The sequence below is a fragment of the Parasteatoda tepidariorum genome, chromosome 11, assembly GCF_982258835.1.
Source record: "Parasteatoda tepidariorum strain Cologne lab strain chromosome 11, Ptep-v5.0, whole genome shotgun sequence".
Classification (NCBI taxonomy): Eukaryota; Metazoa; Arthropoda; class Arachnida; order Araneae; family Theridiidae; genus Parasteatoda; species Parasteatoda tepidariorum.
In genome coordinates, this window is record NC_141765.1 from 23295049 (window position 1) to 23307280 (window position 12232).

The window sequence follows — 12232 nt, forward strand, 5'->3', positions numbered from 1 at the left end:
GTTTGATTGTCTGATAAAATTTGAAGATGTTTCTAATAATCAATTTTCTTCTCTCAGTTTCTACGGTCAATTAAACAGATTTTGACATTCGCAGTCCCTTCTTTCTCAATAATGACTCGTTCAATTTCAATGGGTTTTTTTGTTCGCTTAAATATTCATATGGGAATCTGTTTGATTTCATTTTTGGAAAGTGTTCCAAAAATATCGATTAAGAGTGGCCTTGACGAAGCACACTGTGTAACGAAGAAACTGAAATGTCTTGAGGGTAGAGATTATTATTATTATTTTACCTTTTTATAATAAAAAAAAGCAAAAAGCTATTTTGTAATTTTCGAACAGCTGACTTTTATTTATGCATTAACGATGTCAAATTATACCGTGATATTCATTTAGGTATAAGGTTTACGGAAAAATGTAAAATTAAAAAACTTTAATGCCCCTTTATTTTTTAAAATATTAACTTTTTTATAACCTGTAAGAAAACCTTCTTTCTAATAAATTTATATAAGAAAAAGTAAGGATAATTTTAAAAGAAAACTTGCTTTGCTCTATTAATTTAACTGAGTATTACATTAACTTTGTTATTATTGTTAATTATAAAAATAACTTATCTTTAAGGGAAAATATTTTATAATATTTTCATTACAAAATATTTAATATATTTTGTTAAAATATTTTCATAATATTTGGAAAATTATTGTTATGTAAATATTTTTATTGAAACTTATATTACAATGGTATTATCTCATATAACGGATTCTTTCATTTATTTTTAAAAAAATGTAACAGCTTGTTATGCTTCAGTTTAAAAAGACCTTGTATCATTTTCTACATTATGTTTTCAATATCAATATTTCTTGTAAAAATATTTCAAGTATTTAAATAAATAAAAACCAAAGATTATAAAAATAAATAGTACGATATAAAAATTTCTGAGTAAAGTATTCAAATGAAAATATTTACATGATTTCATTATGCTCATGTTGTAAAACATTTCGCCTCCTCAAATTATTAAGAATTTCATGTAAATTTTTCTTCAAATAATTTTTGTTTATCCAAGATAGCGAAATAAATTGCGATATTTGAATTAATGAAGTTATTTCCCCTATATATATATATATATATATATATATATATATATATATATATATATATATATATATATATATATATATATATATATATATATATATATATATATATATATATATATATATATATATATATATATATAATATAGTTGAACTTAATCCTTTACAGTTTCACTTATTCTAATTCTTCGAACTACATCAAGAAATAATAGTTCGAAGAATTAGAATAGTTGAAATCGAAGAAAAGTAAAGTTAAGGATTCAGTTTAACTACATTTAATCAAAACATTTTGTAAGTTTCAAAAGTACTTGTTTTTTATTCGTAATTCCAAACTGTTTTCTTTTCTTTTTTAAAGCAAAAAGTAATAATAAAATATGTTGAAAACATATTTTCAAATGTTTTACAGAATTAACGTTAAAAAAATCCAGTATGAATCAAATGCAATTTAAAAAATAAATTATTATAAAGCAAAATCTAGATACGAAGGATTATAATTAGAATTGATGTTCCTGTAAATTTTCGTGGAACAGACAGACGAAACAGAAACTAAAATCACACGTTAAATTTCTGCTTGGCAATGTTTCTTACTCGCCAAATTATACTTGTAAAAAAAATATGAAGCAACCCTGTTGTCATTTACTAGCAGTACGCTATTTGGACCTAGAAACGGAAAATTGTGTGAGCAAACTTTTGGTCTTATTTATATTTACGTCTAAAACTTATTTTAAATCTACTTTAGAGTGTAAAGGTTTGTATTTTATTTATGTTGTTCTCATTCTTTATTTATTGCTTTTTGAAATTACTGTTTATTACTCTACATTTCTATGGCAAATACTACGTTTTCTCGAATTCTTAAGTGTGAATTTACTTTACATTGAATTCTATAAATATTGCTAGGATTCTTTAATTTGTTATTTATTTTATTTATAAATCTTAAAGTTTATATTTTGGGTACGTTTATGATATTTTTCCATGAAGACTTCTAATTTGTGGTTTTGTAACTACAATATTTGAAATTCTTTTCTTACATCTTAGTCCTGTCCTAAAGTATTTGTGGATTTTTACGAAAAGTTCCTGAATTTCTGCTTTCAAAGTATTTCCAGTATAAATAAAATTGAATTTTTTTATTTTTGAGATAAGGCACATATATTTGTAAATTATTACAGTTTACAAGGGTTTTCTATTTCTTCACGTTTTCTGTCAAAACAATATTATTCTAAAATTATGCCATATTTCTAAAAATAAAAATAAGATATAGAACTGAACGAAAGAGACTTATCTTTTGAATCACTGTGTTGTTTCTCTAATAAACCAACCAATTTATGAAGTATATATTTAGAATTTTTTGAAATACTTTGAAATTGAAAAATATCTTTTGTAAAGTTGGTTATTTGAACTGCTTCTTTAGTCTATAAATAAACCAACAAAAAAGTTAAATATTTGATACTTCAATTTTTTCTGCCAGTGATATTAATATTTGCTTAGTTTTCACACCTTTCCGAATTAGTATAAGTGAGCAAAAATAGTTTCTTTGGGTATTAAGACAACCAAGAAATGCTATTAATTAGCAATGCACGTTTTGTTATAAAACTGACAAATGTTAGACTTTTTAAATAAAAGAGAGCTAGAACCTTTATGAATAATTTATTATAAAATTGCACAATGGGAAAGGAAAATCCTATTATTTTACTTATGCTTGTATAATATGATTTTATTATAAGAGCTTTTTTTAAAAAATAGTGAAAGAATATTTTATTAGCGTTTTTGAAACATTACACTGAAATTTTACTTATCGGAAGGATTTTATAAGATTCAAAATCTAACTAGTAGCTCCTCAATAATCCCTGAAGCTGCTTTCAATGTTTATCTAAAGGAAAATTTTATAATTGTTTTCTCAATAACTATAAGCTCGAAATCTTAGTATTTGCTATTTTTGAATAGGTCTTTTTAAATTAAATTTTTGCTTTCAATAAATTTTTTTAAAAAAAAAATTAGTGGATTCTTTTTAAAAGTAAATGAAGTGTGAAACGAGTAATTTTCTAAAACTATTTTAATGCTACATCTTTGTATTTTTTAAATGAAAAAAATAAAAGCTTCAAAAAAATCTGGTAAAAAATTTTTAAAAAATATTTACAGGGATTTTATAAATTTTTTTTTTTGTCTAATGAGTTATCTAATTTTGACCAGTCCGGAGAGGTCTAAGGAGAAAATCATTCATGTGTGACTGAAACCACATGTTTGCTATATAGTTATTGTAATTAAATTACTATTCTTTTATAAGCCTGCGGTTTTTTTTAACCTTTTTTTTGTGTGGGAGTATAATAGAAGATGCTTTTAAAGAGCTAAGTCTTAAAATCACTATCAATAAACTTTCACTATTATCTCTTTTTTGTTTGTATTTAATTAGATTGTGAATTTTACATGAATTCAGTTAAATTCTTTAAAGTTTTATTCTGGAATCTCAATTTTGCATATTAATTCTTTTATTATTTAAATTGTCATAAAAAATATTTCTATTTTATATAAATTAATCCTTGTTCCACTGGTTTGAGAAAATGAGAATATGATAAAAAATTATTTTGCAAATCACTATTTCTTACGAATTTTTCATTTTGATTATAATTTTAAATTGAATGAAATTCAAAGAATACATATTGCATTTTTAATTTAAAAATCATGACATTCAGTCTAAATTTCTTATAAAAATGCTATACTTTGTATGATTTTATTTTTACTTTGAACAATAAATATACACAGACTTGCTTTATAAAAGAACAGAATTGCAGAACACATTGTACAAAATTGAAATAATTGTTTGAAAATTTAGTAAATTTTTTTTATTATTATTAATGGAATACTCAAACGAATTTTTTTTCTTTCTAAGATTGAAAAATAGATTGAAGTAAGTTTAAAATTCACTAAACTAAGATTGAAAGTAAGTTTATATTCTTATAATATTTCTTATTGTAATATTTAAATGTTACTAAAAAAGTTTTGAAAAGAATTTGTTTTTAAGGAATTGTTAAAGAAAATGCCATTGTTTCTTATTGTATTAGGATTTGAGTCCACTCTAGTTCAAAATAATGTCATCCAGATTCATGATTTTAGTTAAGAAGTAATGCTATATCAATTGCTGCCATTTTGTTTCTTACCTTGTTATCTTACTTCTTAATATATTTTTAAAAAGAATATTATTAGAAAGAATGATTTGATTGAAAAAATATACATAAAAAATAGTTAAAAAGCACGCTTATGGACAAAAAAATAAAAATGTTAGTTTGTAGTTTATTATTCACATTTTTATTTATTAATTTTTTTAGATAAGGCCATATTGACATGGAATGTCCTATTAGCTCTAGTGCTGGTGAATGAAAATAGGGAAAATAAAATCCTGGTCTTTTTTACTGAAACAAAAACATAATAATCTAAAAGACAAGCTCTATGTCCAAGTAAAAATGTGCAGTTTGCTATAGAAAATATTGAAAATATTTCCAAAAAATGGTTGTGGTGAAAAAAATTTGGTTCAAAATATCAATGAATTTCTTAAATCAAATTTTTTAACCTTAATTAGATGTCATAGTTGTTTAACTAGAATGAAAATTATGAAGACTTTTAAGAAAGCTCTGGGACCAAATTCAGTAAAGGATCCTTGTTGCAGAAATCCACTGATCTTGGTTGAAAAAGGCATGAAAACTTCAGCTGATGATCAAATAAACACCATCTTAGATATTAAATCATTCAGCTTTATTATGCTATCTCTTGAAACAGAAATGAAACCAGTATTTCTGAATTTTGAAGTAGATAAGCTACTTTTGCCTGGCCATAGGAATTTTAATGAAATTGTGTTCTGTTTTGAAAAAAGTATCAACTGTAAAGATGTTTGAAATCAAGAAAGTTTCCTAAGAAAATGATCTAAAAAGAGGATAGCTTGAAATAGGTAAGTAAATCGTTTTATAATTACATCTGGAAACAGATGGAATTGATATATGCTGATTAAAATGGTTTTTATACTGGTTGGAAATATCCTAATTTCTCCAAAATTCTTAATTTTTCTGAAAATGTCTTTTCCAATATATTGTCCAAATTATGTTTTCTATGGCCTGTGTGAAATTGTCTAATGCTTTTTTAAAAATGAATTAAATTGAAAATGAATTCCTGAAGAAATTTTCTCTTTTAAATAACTCATCCCCCCAATTTCATTTGCTAATTTCAGGCCCAATAACTACTTTAAAGAGTGTAATAAAACTACATACATTAGTAATGTGTATTGTTCCATTTTAAACCAAACCAAATCAAATGAAATGTTTTTACATTGATGAGTTATGTTGATTTGAAGTTGTATAATCGTATTCAATGCAAAATCTAATTAATGAAATTAGTTTAACAGAATCTAAACTTATAACTATCCCAAATAGTTCCCTTGAGTTTGACATTATGTCTTCTATATATATACTATATATTATATATATTTTGAGGGCTCAAAAACTGAATTTGTCTCTAGTGCTGTAAGCCCTAACTACGCCTTTGTTTGTATTAGCAAGGTTTCGTACTTTACATCTGAATGGATATGGCAATCCTTTAGCAAGCATTTGTGCAAACCTAAATGTGTTTATATCCAAGATCGGTTTCTGAATATGAACCAGAGTTGCTTTTCTCAAAAGAGCAAATACAAAAAATTAATAATTAAAGAACATACTGAAAAAAAAGTTTTGCTTCAAATACGTGCACTTTTTAAGCTCTTCTAGGCAAAATGGTTGATTTAAAATGTTCTGACAGAAGTTAAATTGTTGCTCAAAAAATTATAAAGGAGTTGCTTATCTGAAAAAAATATATATAAATCAATAAAATAAAAAATATAGAAAAAAACCTAATTGATCAGTTTCAAGCTCTAATAAAAATAACTTTAAAGTGCCGCATAGTTAAGCAGATTGTGTTAGGTTACTAAGGGGAAATACATTATTCTAAATTAACTTTAAGGAATATTTTGATGGTTTCTGTTCATATTCCACTTCATTTCATAAGGAAAAAGCGAAATAAGAGATGGAAATAGAGGAAAACAAATCTAATGAGAAAAAAGCAGTGGTGTCAGTTATAAAAATAATTATTAATTTACAATAATATAATTATTTCTTTCAAAATTAAAATACTCTACAAATGAGACTTTACTTAGAATCTTGCTTTAAGCAGAAAAAAAAATTTAATTATGTTTCCTAACTCCTATTGGCGCAGTACAATTTATCGTGTATTTTGTTGTCGGACGTAAAATATCGAAAGTGCATCTTTCAAATTTTTTTGTAAATCAAAATGTGAAATGTTTCTACACATTTGTGCGTGATAACCTGTTTTGTTACAGTTTAGTTCAATAATTATTTATTCCATTCTGTATCATTAGTGGAAATTTTTTTTTTAAAGAAATGTACTTGTTAGAGATTTACTTACTGTAGTTAAAATTTCAAATGATTTAGCCCTTCATTTAACAGTCTATGACTTATTGAAAACTGATATTAATAAGTTTTAAGTCATTATTTCTAAATCCTCAGTTGAAAATACCTTGTCTGCTTGAAAATATAGAGCTTAAAATTTTGGCCGTTTGGTTGATCTTACAGTGGAATAGCCCTGTAAGTTTTTAATGAATTTTATGGTATTTTCAGTTAATACTGCAAGCATGATTGTTACAGTCAAATTTACTGTAAAATCATAGTAATTAAATATATATTATGGTTAAAACAATGGGATATTAAAATTTCTTATTTTTTTTTTTATTTATTTAATTTTATATATTTATTTTTAGAAGAATGTAACAGAAAAAAAACTACTTTTGAAGCTTATGGAACTTACAGCCGGACGTTTGTTTAATGTACATACAGACCAAACTGAGTCAGCAGCAGCAGCCTGGATTAAGTCATCAGCATAGGTTAATGCCTATAGTTGCACAGAATGTCATCAAAAGAAGTTTATTGGAAATACATCGTAAGTTTCTATAAAACTTCCTATTTAAAAGATTTAATATCATGAATAAAATATATTATGGCACTGATTTACAAATACAGAAAATTTAAACTATTGCATAATAATTGGCTAAAAACTTCTATCACCAGTTATAATCCCTTTTGCAAGTGATGCTCTTGACATGTTTCATTTTAGGTGGGAAAAAATATAATTATTTTCTGTTCTGTATATTACCTTAGTATATTAGTTTTCAACACAAACTTATTTTTTCATTTTGGGCCTTGCCATTAAAAAAAAATAAATTATTAAATATTCATACCTAGTTTGTAGTATCATGGTCTAGGTGTCTCATCAGGCCATTTTCTAAAAAAAGAAAGAAAATTTCAAAACACAATTTTATAAAAATGTCATGTAACTGTTTCATAAACATTTTATGAAGGTTCCTTTTATATGATATGCGATCAGACAGTAATTGACTAAAATTTGAATTAATGGATGTTGCATGTTTTAAAATGCTTCAAGTGGACATTATACCGAGGGAGAAACTTTTAATTTAAAAAAAAAGTCAGAGAGATGGACAAACTCAAAGGGTTATAAGCCATCTCTGGGCAAACTTCTTCATGTTTTTCCTTTTTTTTTTTTTAAATTTTGAAAGTTTAAAATCCATTTAGCACCTTTGCAATTGTAAATGGCACAAAAGATCTTGATATGGAAACTTCCCAGTTTTGAACAATGAAACTTACTTGACAGCCTTAAATATATTATCACCATCAGGGTGCATTTACTGCATTACATCAAGTTACAATGTTCATTATCTTACTGTATCAGGTTAATTGTATTTTAAAATAATTGTCTAATGTTTTTGCTTTTGCTTTAACACACTCTTCACATGTTTCAGTGTTTAATCCACAAATTTCTTTTTCAACATTCAGTCGTAGTAATCATTGTAATACCAATCGTAATAATCATTCCACATGTTCTGTGTGTGTTGGTCATTGTTTGGCAGCAAGACTGATTTTTTTCACTAGCTCGGATTCATAGGAAACTCGGACTATCAAGACTCCACTATATATATATATATAGAGAGAGAGAGAGAGAGACTCATACCCTTCACTTTGTATCTAGTAAATGTTGTTGTAGACTTTTATGAGATATTTATATTTAGTTACACATTTTTGTATTTATTTTTATTTGCACAATGTTTCAATTTATTTCTCTGTGATGCTAGAGATATGGCTTCTTTCACAGGTATTAGGATTTAATTTTTAAAAACTTATCACTAATTAATTTATTGCTTTAAACTTGGTATGGCATATCGTATGATTAAAACAGGACTCCCATGGGTAAGCAAGAACAGGAAAAATCTGTAATTGTAAGGGAATTTTATTTTAACTCAAAAAAGCCGAGAATAGTCAAGAAAAGTTGCATTTTTTTACAAAACTTTGGAAAATTCTTACATCCAGAATTAAATCTGGAAAGTAACCGGTCTTAAAGTAGTCAGAAACAGTAATCGGTTATTTAGTTTCAAGGTAAATAATTCCAGCTTCTATTACAATTATTTGTTGTTAAAATTCCATAATTCCATGAAAATTCCATGTTTCCATGATATTTTTTGCATACAACATCTAATATTTAAAGTAATGAATTAAAAAAAAACTAAGTTTTCCAATGAAAAATTACATGGTATTGATAAAATATGGTCTGTACTTAAATTGAAATTTTCCTGAAATACCTCGAAAAGTTCGGAATTTTTTTTTCTGAAATTATGTGGGAACCCTCTCAATCAATCAAAGGGTGGAAGAATTAATTGAAAATTATGTAACCACCTTAATGTAAGAATATGTCGTGTTGCAGCAAAATATCGTGATGTTTCTGTGATACATCTCAATGCCAAAATCAATAGTTTCCGATTCTTCAGCATTTTGAAAAAGCATTTCGCATTTTCGTTCAGATTATCACCATTTCGTTTAAAGACTCAAATGTGCATTATATCACATTTAGCACTGTTTTATGATAAATTTTTTTTGTTGATATTACGAAAGCATAACCCAAATTTTTGTGAATATGGCTTTTCACTACACAAAAAATTCGCATATTCTTTTCTTAACTCGCACAGAAGTATAATTATTGCCAAGAAATTGCAAATTTTTAAATCAGGCAACGGTACAATGAACTATATATTTTCTCATAAGCTTAATACTATCTGAACTCATTGTAGCAAGCCTAAATGTTGTTTGGCTGTATTATATAAAATACTAGAAACTTGCATAATGTTAGTAGTAGTGAAGAGATGAATTTTTGAATAAGTCTACAACATATAGAAGATTCTTGCTGGGATCTACTGATACACTAGAACTATACAGAACATTTATTGAAATTTAAAACCTTTTTTATAGTTGATATTTCAAAGAATTAGTATCATCAAAACATTGTTTGATCTATTTTGTAAAATCTGAATATAAATACTGAGACTTTAGATTGTTATGTTTTCAAAATGTGAACGTAGAGGCTATTTAAACATTCCATAAAAGTGCTTATTGGTATGCAAGGTTACTAAATGTTTTTTTAATCATTTGTAATTTATGTAAATGCTAATCATTAAACAAACACAAGTTGTTTTAGTTAAATTTTTAGGATTTTTGTTTAAAAAAATGATGCTTAAAGAGAAAATCAATTCATTCTGAAATCGGACTACCTACTAAACTTGTTTAAAACATTTTTTATGTTACTAATGTTTGAAATTAAAACTTTTTTTAAAAAACAAACTTCATAGTATAAATTTTTTTTTTTGAGTAATTCTTTAACATGAAAATCTCCCGAATTTTCACTCTTAAATACTTAAATGTTGGCAACTAGGCATTTATTATAAAAATTAATTGGACTTGTCAAAGTTTTAAGGAAACTTAGAGTATAATTAGAAATATTTAATTTTTCAGTGAGATGTATTAAGCCAGTATAATCTGCAATCCTCGTCAAGCAGTATTAACAAGGATGGAAAAAGTGTTCAATACTCTGCTATAACTTATTTGTAATCAGCTGGAACAACTACAGGAAACATTACATCGCTCTATAGTTCTATCCCATAAATAATTGCCAGCTACACCTAACTAGACTGGACTGGTAATTTTTTTTTAAATTTTAAGTCTTGAAAATATTTTATTTTACTTTTATGAAATGGTGTAGCTTAAGTAGATGTTTTAAATTAAATCTCTCTCTTGTCTAGAGTTCTCTTTCTTTCTGTTTGATAATTATAATTTGCAAATTTAATTTTCCTGTAAATGAAAGTATTAGTTTACTTATTATTGTTTTTATTATCTTGATATGCCATTAATAGTGACATTTGTATTTTTAATCTCTATTGCTTAGGTGAAAATACATAGTATTTTTTTCTAACTTGGTGTATTTATCTTTTAATCCTACTCAGAATATTTATTTTAAACATTTCGAATGAAAAGCTTTCTTAAAACATTCTATATCATAAAATAATAAAAGTATTAGAAATGATAGACTTGAGTTTCATCATAGGCATTCAGAACATATTTTTTTTCTTTTGAATCTCATTAACTCACAAGTGAATATCAATTCATTTTCAGCTGCTTTTCATAGATTTTCCTTCCCAATATTAATGCATCAAAATAACTTCAATACAAAATTTCTTTTTAGTTTACTTAAAAACTGAGAGATTTTTTGAATTATGCTATCTTAAAACAATTATGGACCTTGAATGTCTTGATAAGGAATCAAACTGATCTTGAAATCATATAGCATTTTTATAGTTCTCAAATTTTAGTTTTTCACTAAGCATGCTTTATTCATAGAAATTTGTGAGTCATTACTTATTTAAAATAATGCTAATACATTTCTCATATTTACAGTAATTACTGATTCTGTTACTTAAAAGTAATTTCTTTTCCTCTGTAGCATCTCCAATGTATGTCCTCTTCAGTAGCTCTGAAACTTGTGTACAAATTGCTCAAACTAATACTTTTGGCCTACTCACTAAGTTTAAACTATTCAACCTTCTGCTGCAAGTGCATAAACTAATAATTGGATGTCATTTAAGAGAGGACTTTTACAAATGAAATTAATCTTGAATAAAGACTGCTAGCAACTTCATTACTGCAAATTTTACAAAATAAGTTGTGTTTGATTTCAGGTAGGGCTTTATTAAACAATATTTTTTCTTATACCTCATCATCTAATGATAGGTAATTGCATATTTTAAATTTTTTTGACCTACCAATAGCATCTTAAAGCCTAAAAACCTAAAAAAAGAAAGACTGCTGCAAAGACTTACAAAGGATGATTCAACTTTAAAACTTGAGGGCTGTGATATTACTATTACTACATAGTATGTAAAATCCAGTTTGTAAAATTTTGTTTTGAGAAAGATGAATAGTAAATTTGTCGTTCATATAATGCTTATAGTTAAAAAGTGTAGCCATAAGTTGCAAAATTTTTTCCTACCATAAAGAAAATATAAGTAGGTCATTATTCTCTCATGTTTGCTATATGCCCGCATTTCCCAAATTTTTTTGACCATGGCCAGAATGAGATTTTAAAATTTTTCAGGACTCACTTTATGAAAAAGAACCCATTTATTTACAAAACAAATTTTTATTTATAGTAAAATATTTTTTTGTTCATTTCATACACAGAAATTACAAAATAATTATATGAGAAAAATATAAGTAATTAAAAAATTAATAATTATATTAATTTGAAACTTTAGTAAATGAAGTAAACTTTGTTTTAACGTATTTTGTTCTTAGTGCAAAGGGTGATGTTATTTGTCATCATTAAACAATTTCAAATTAGGAGGTAATGATGTAAAATTTATTCTCAAATTAGGTTCATTATACACTTGGCAACACATTCCTTAAGGCAACACATGCAAAAATTAATTAGTGGTGCAGTTTCAAACACTTTTTTCAGATAGGTGTCACATGAAATTCCAATTAAGTTATCAACTTCTTGTTCACTAAGATTAAACATTTCTTCCTTTTCAATTTCAACAGAAAAGGGATCTTTAATCCACATATTATTTGAAAGACAAGCCGAAAAGTAGATCTTAAAACTATTTGTTAGCTCCGAAAGATGTTCTTGAATTGAAACTGATAGTGTTTCTAGATGTAAATCTCCATCATAGTTTGCACGGGTTTCAATAAATTTATGTAATGTTTAAAAGGATT

At 25.7% G+C, this 12232-nt stretch overlaps 1 long non-coding RNA gene across 6 annotated transcripts in view; it reads left to right on the plus strand.

The window, feature by feature from the left end:
• The first annotated feature begins 1637 nt into the window (after nucleotides 1–1637).
• The window catches only part of LOC107452619 (uncharacterized), a 42690-nt gene continuing 32095 nt past the window's right edge, over nucleotides 1638–12232 (plus strand). For 4 of the 6 annotated variants that reach the window (XR_011638288.2, XR_011638289.2, XR_011638290.2 and 1 more), the window contains exons 1-5: nucleotides 1638–1769; nucleotides 4412–5028; nucleotides 6883–7061; nucleotides 9977–10160; nucleotides 10962–11196. This is a non-coding gene — a long non-coding RNA (uncharacterized LOC107452619). Of the gene's footprint in view, nucleotides 1770–3958; nucleotides 4027–4411; nucleotides 5029–6882; nucleotides 7062–9976; nucleotides 10161–10961; nucleotides 11197–12232 lie in introns of those variants that run through there. The other 2 variants (XR_015430453.1, XR_011638287.2) reach the window with 2 other exon arrangements.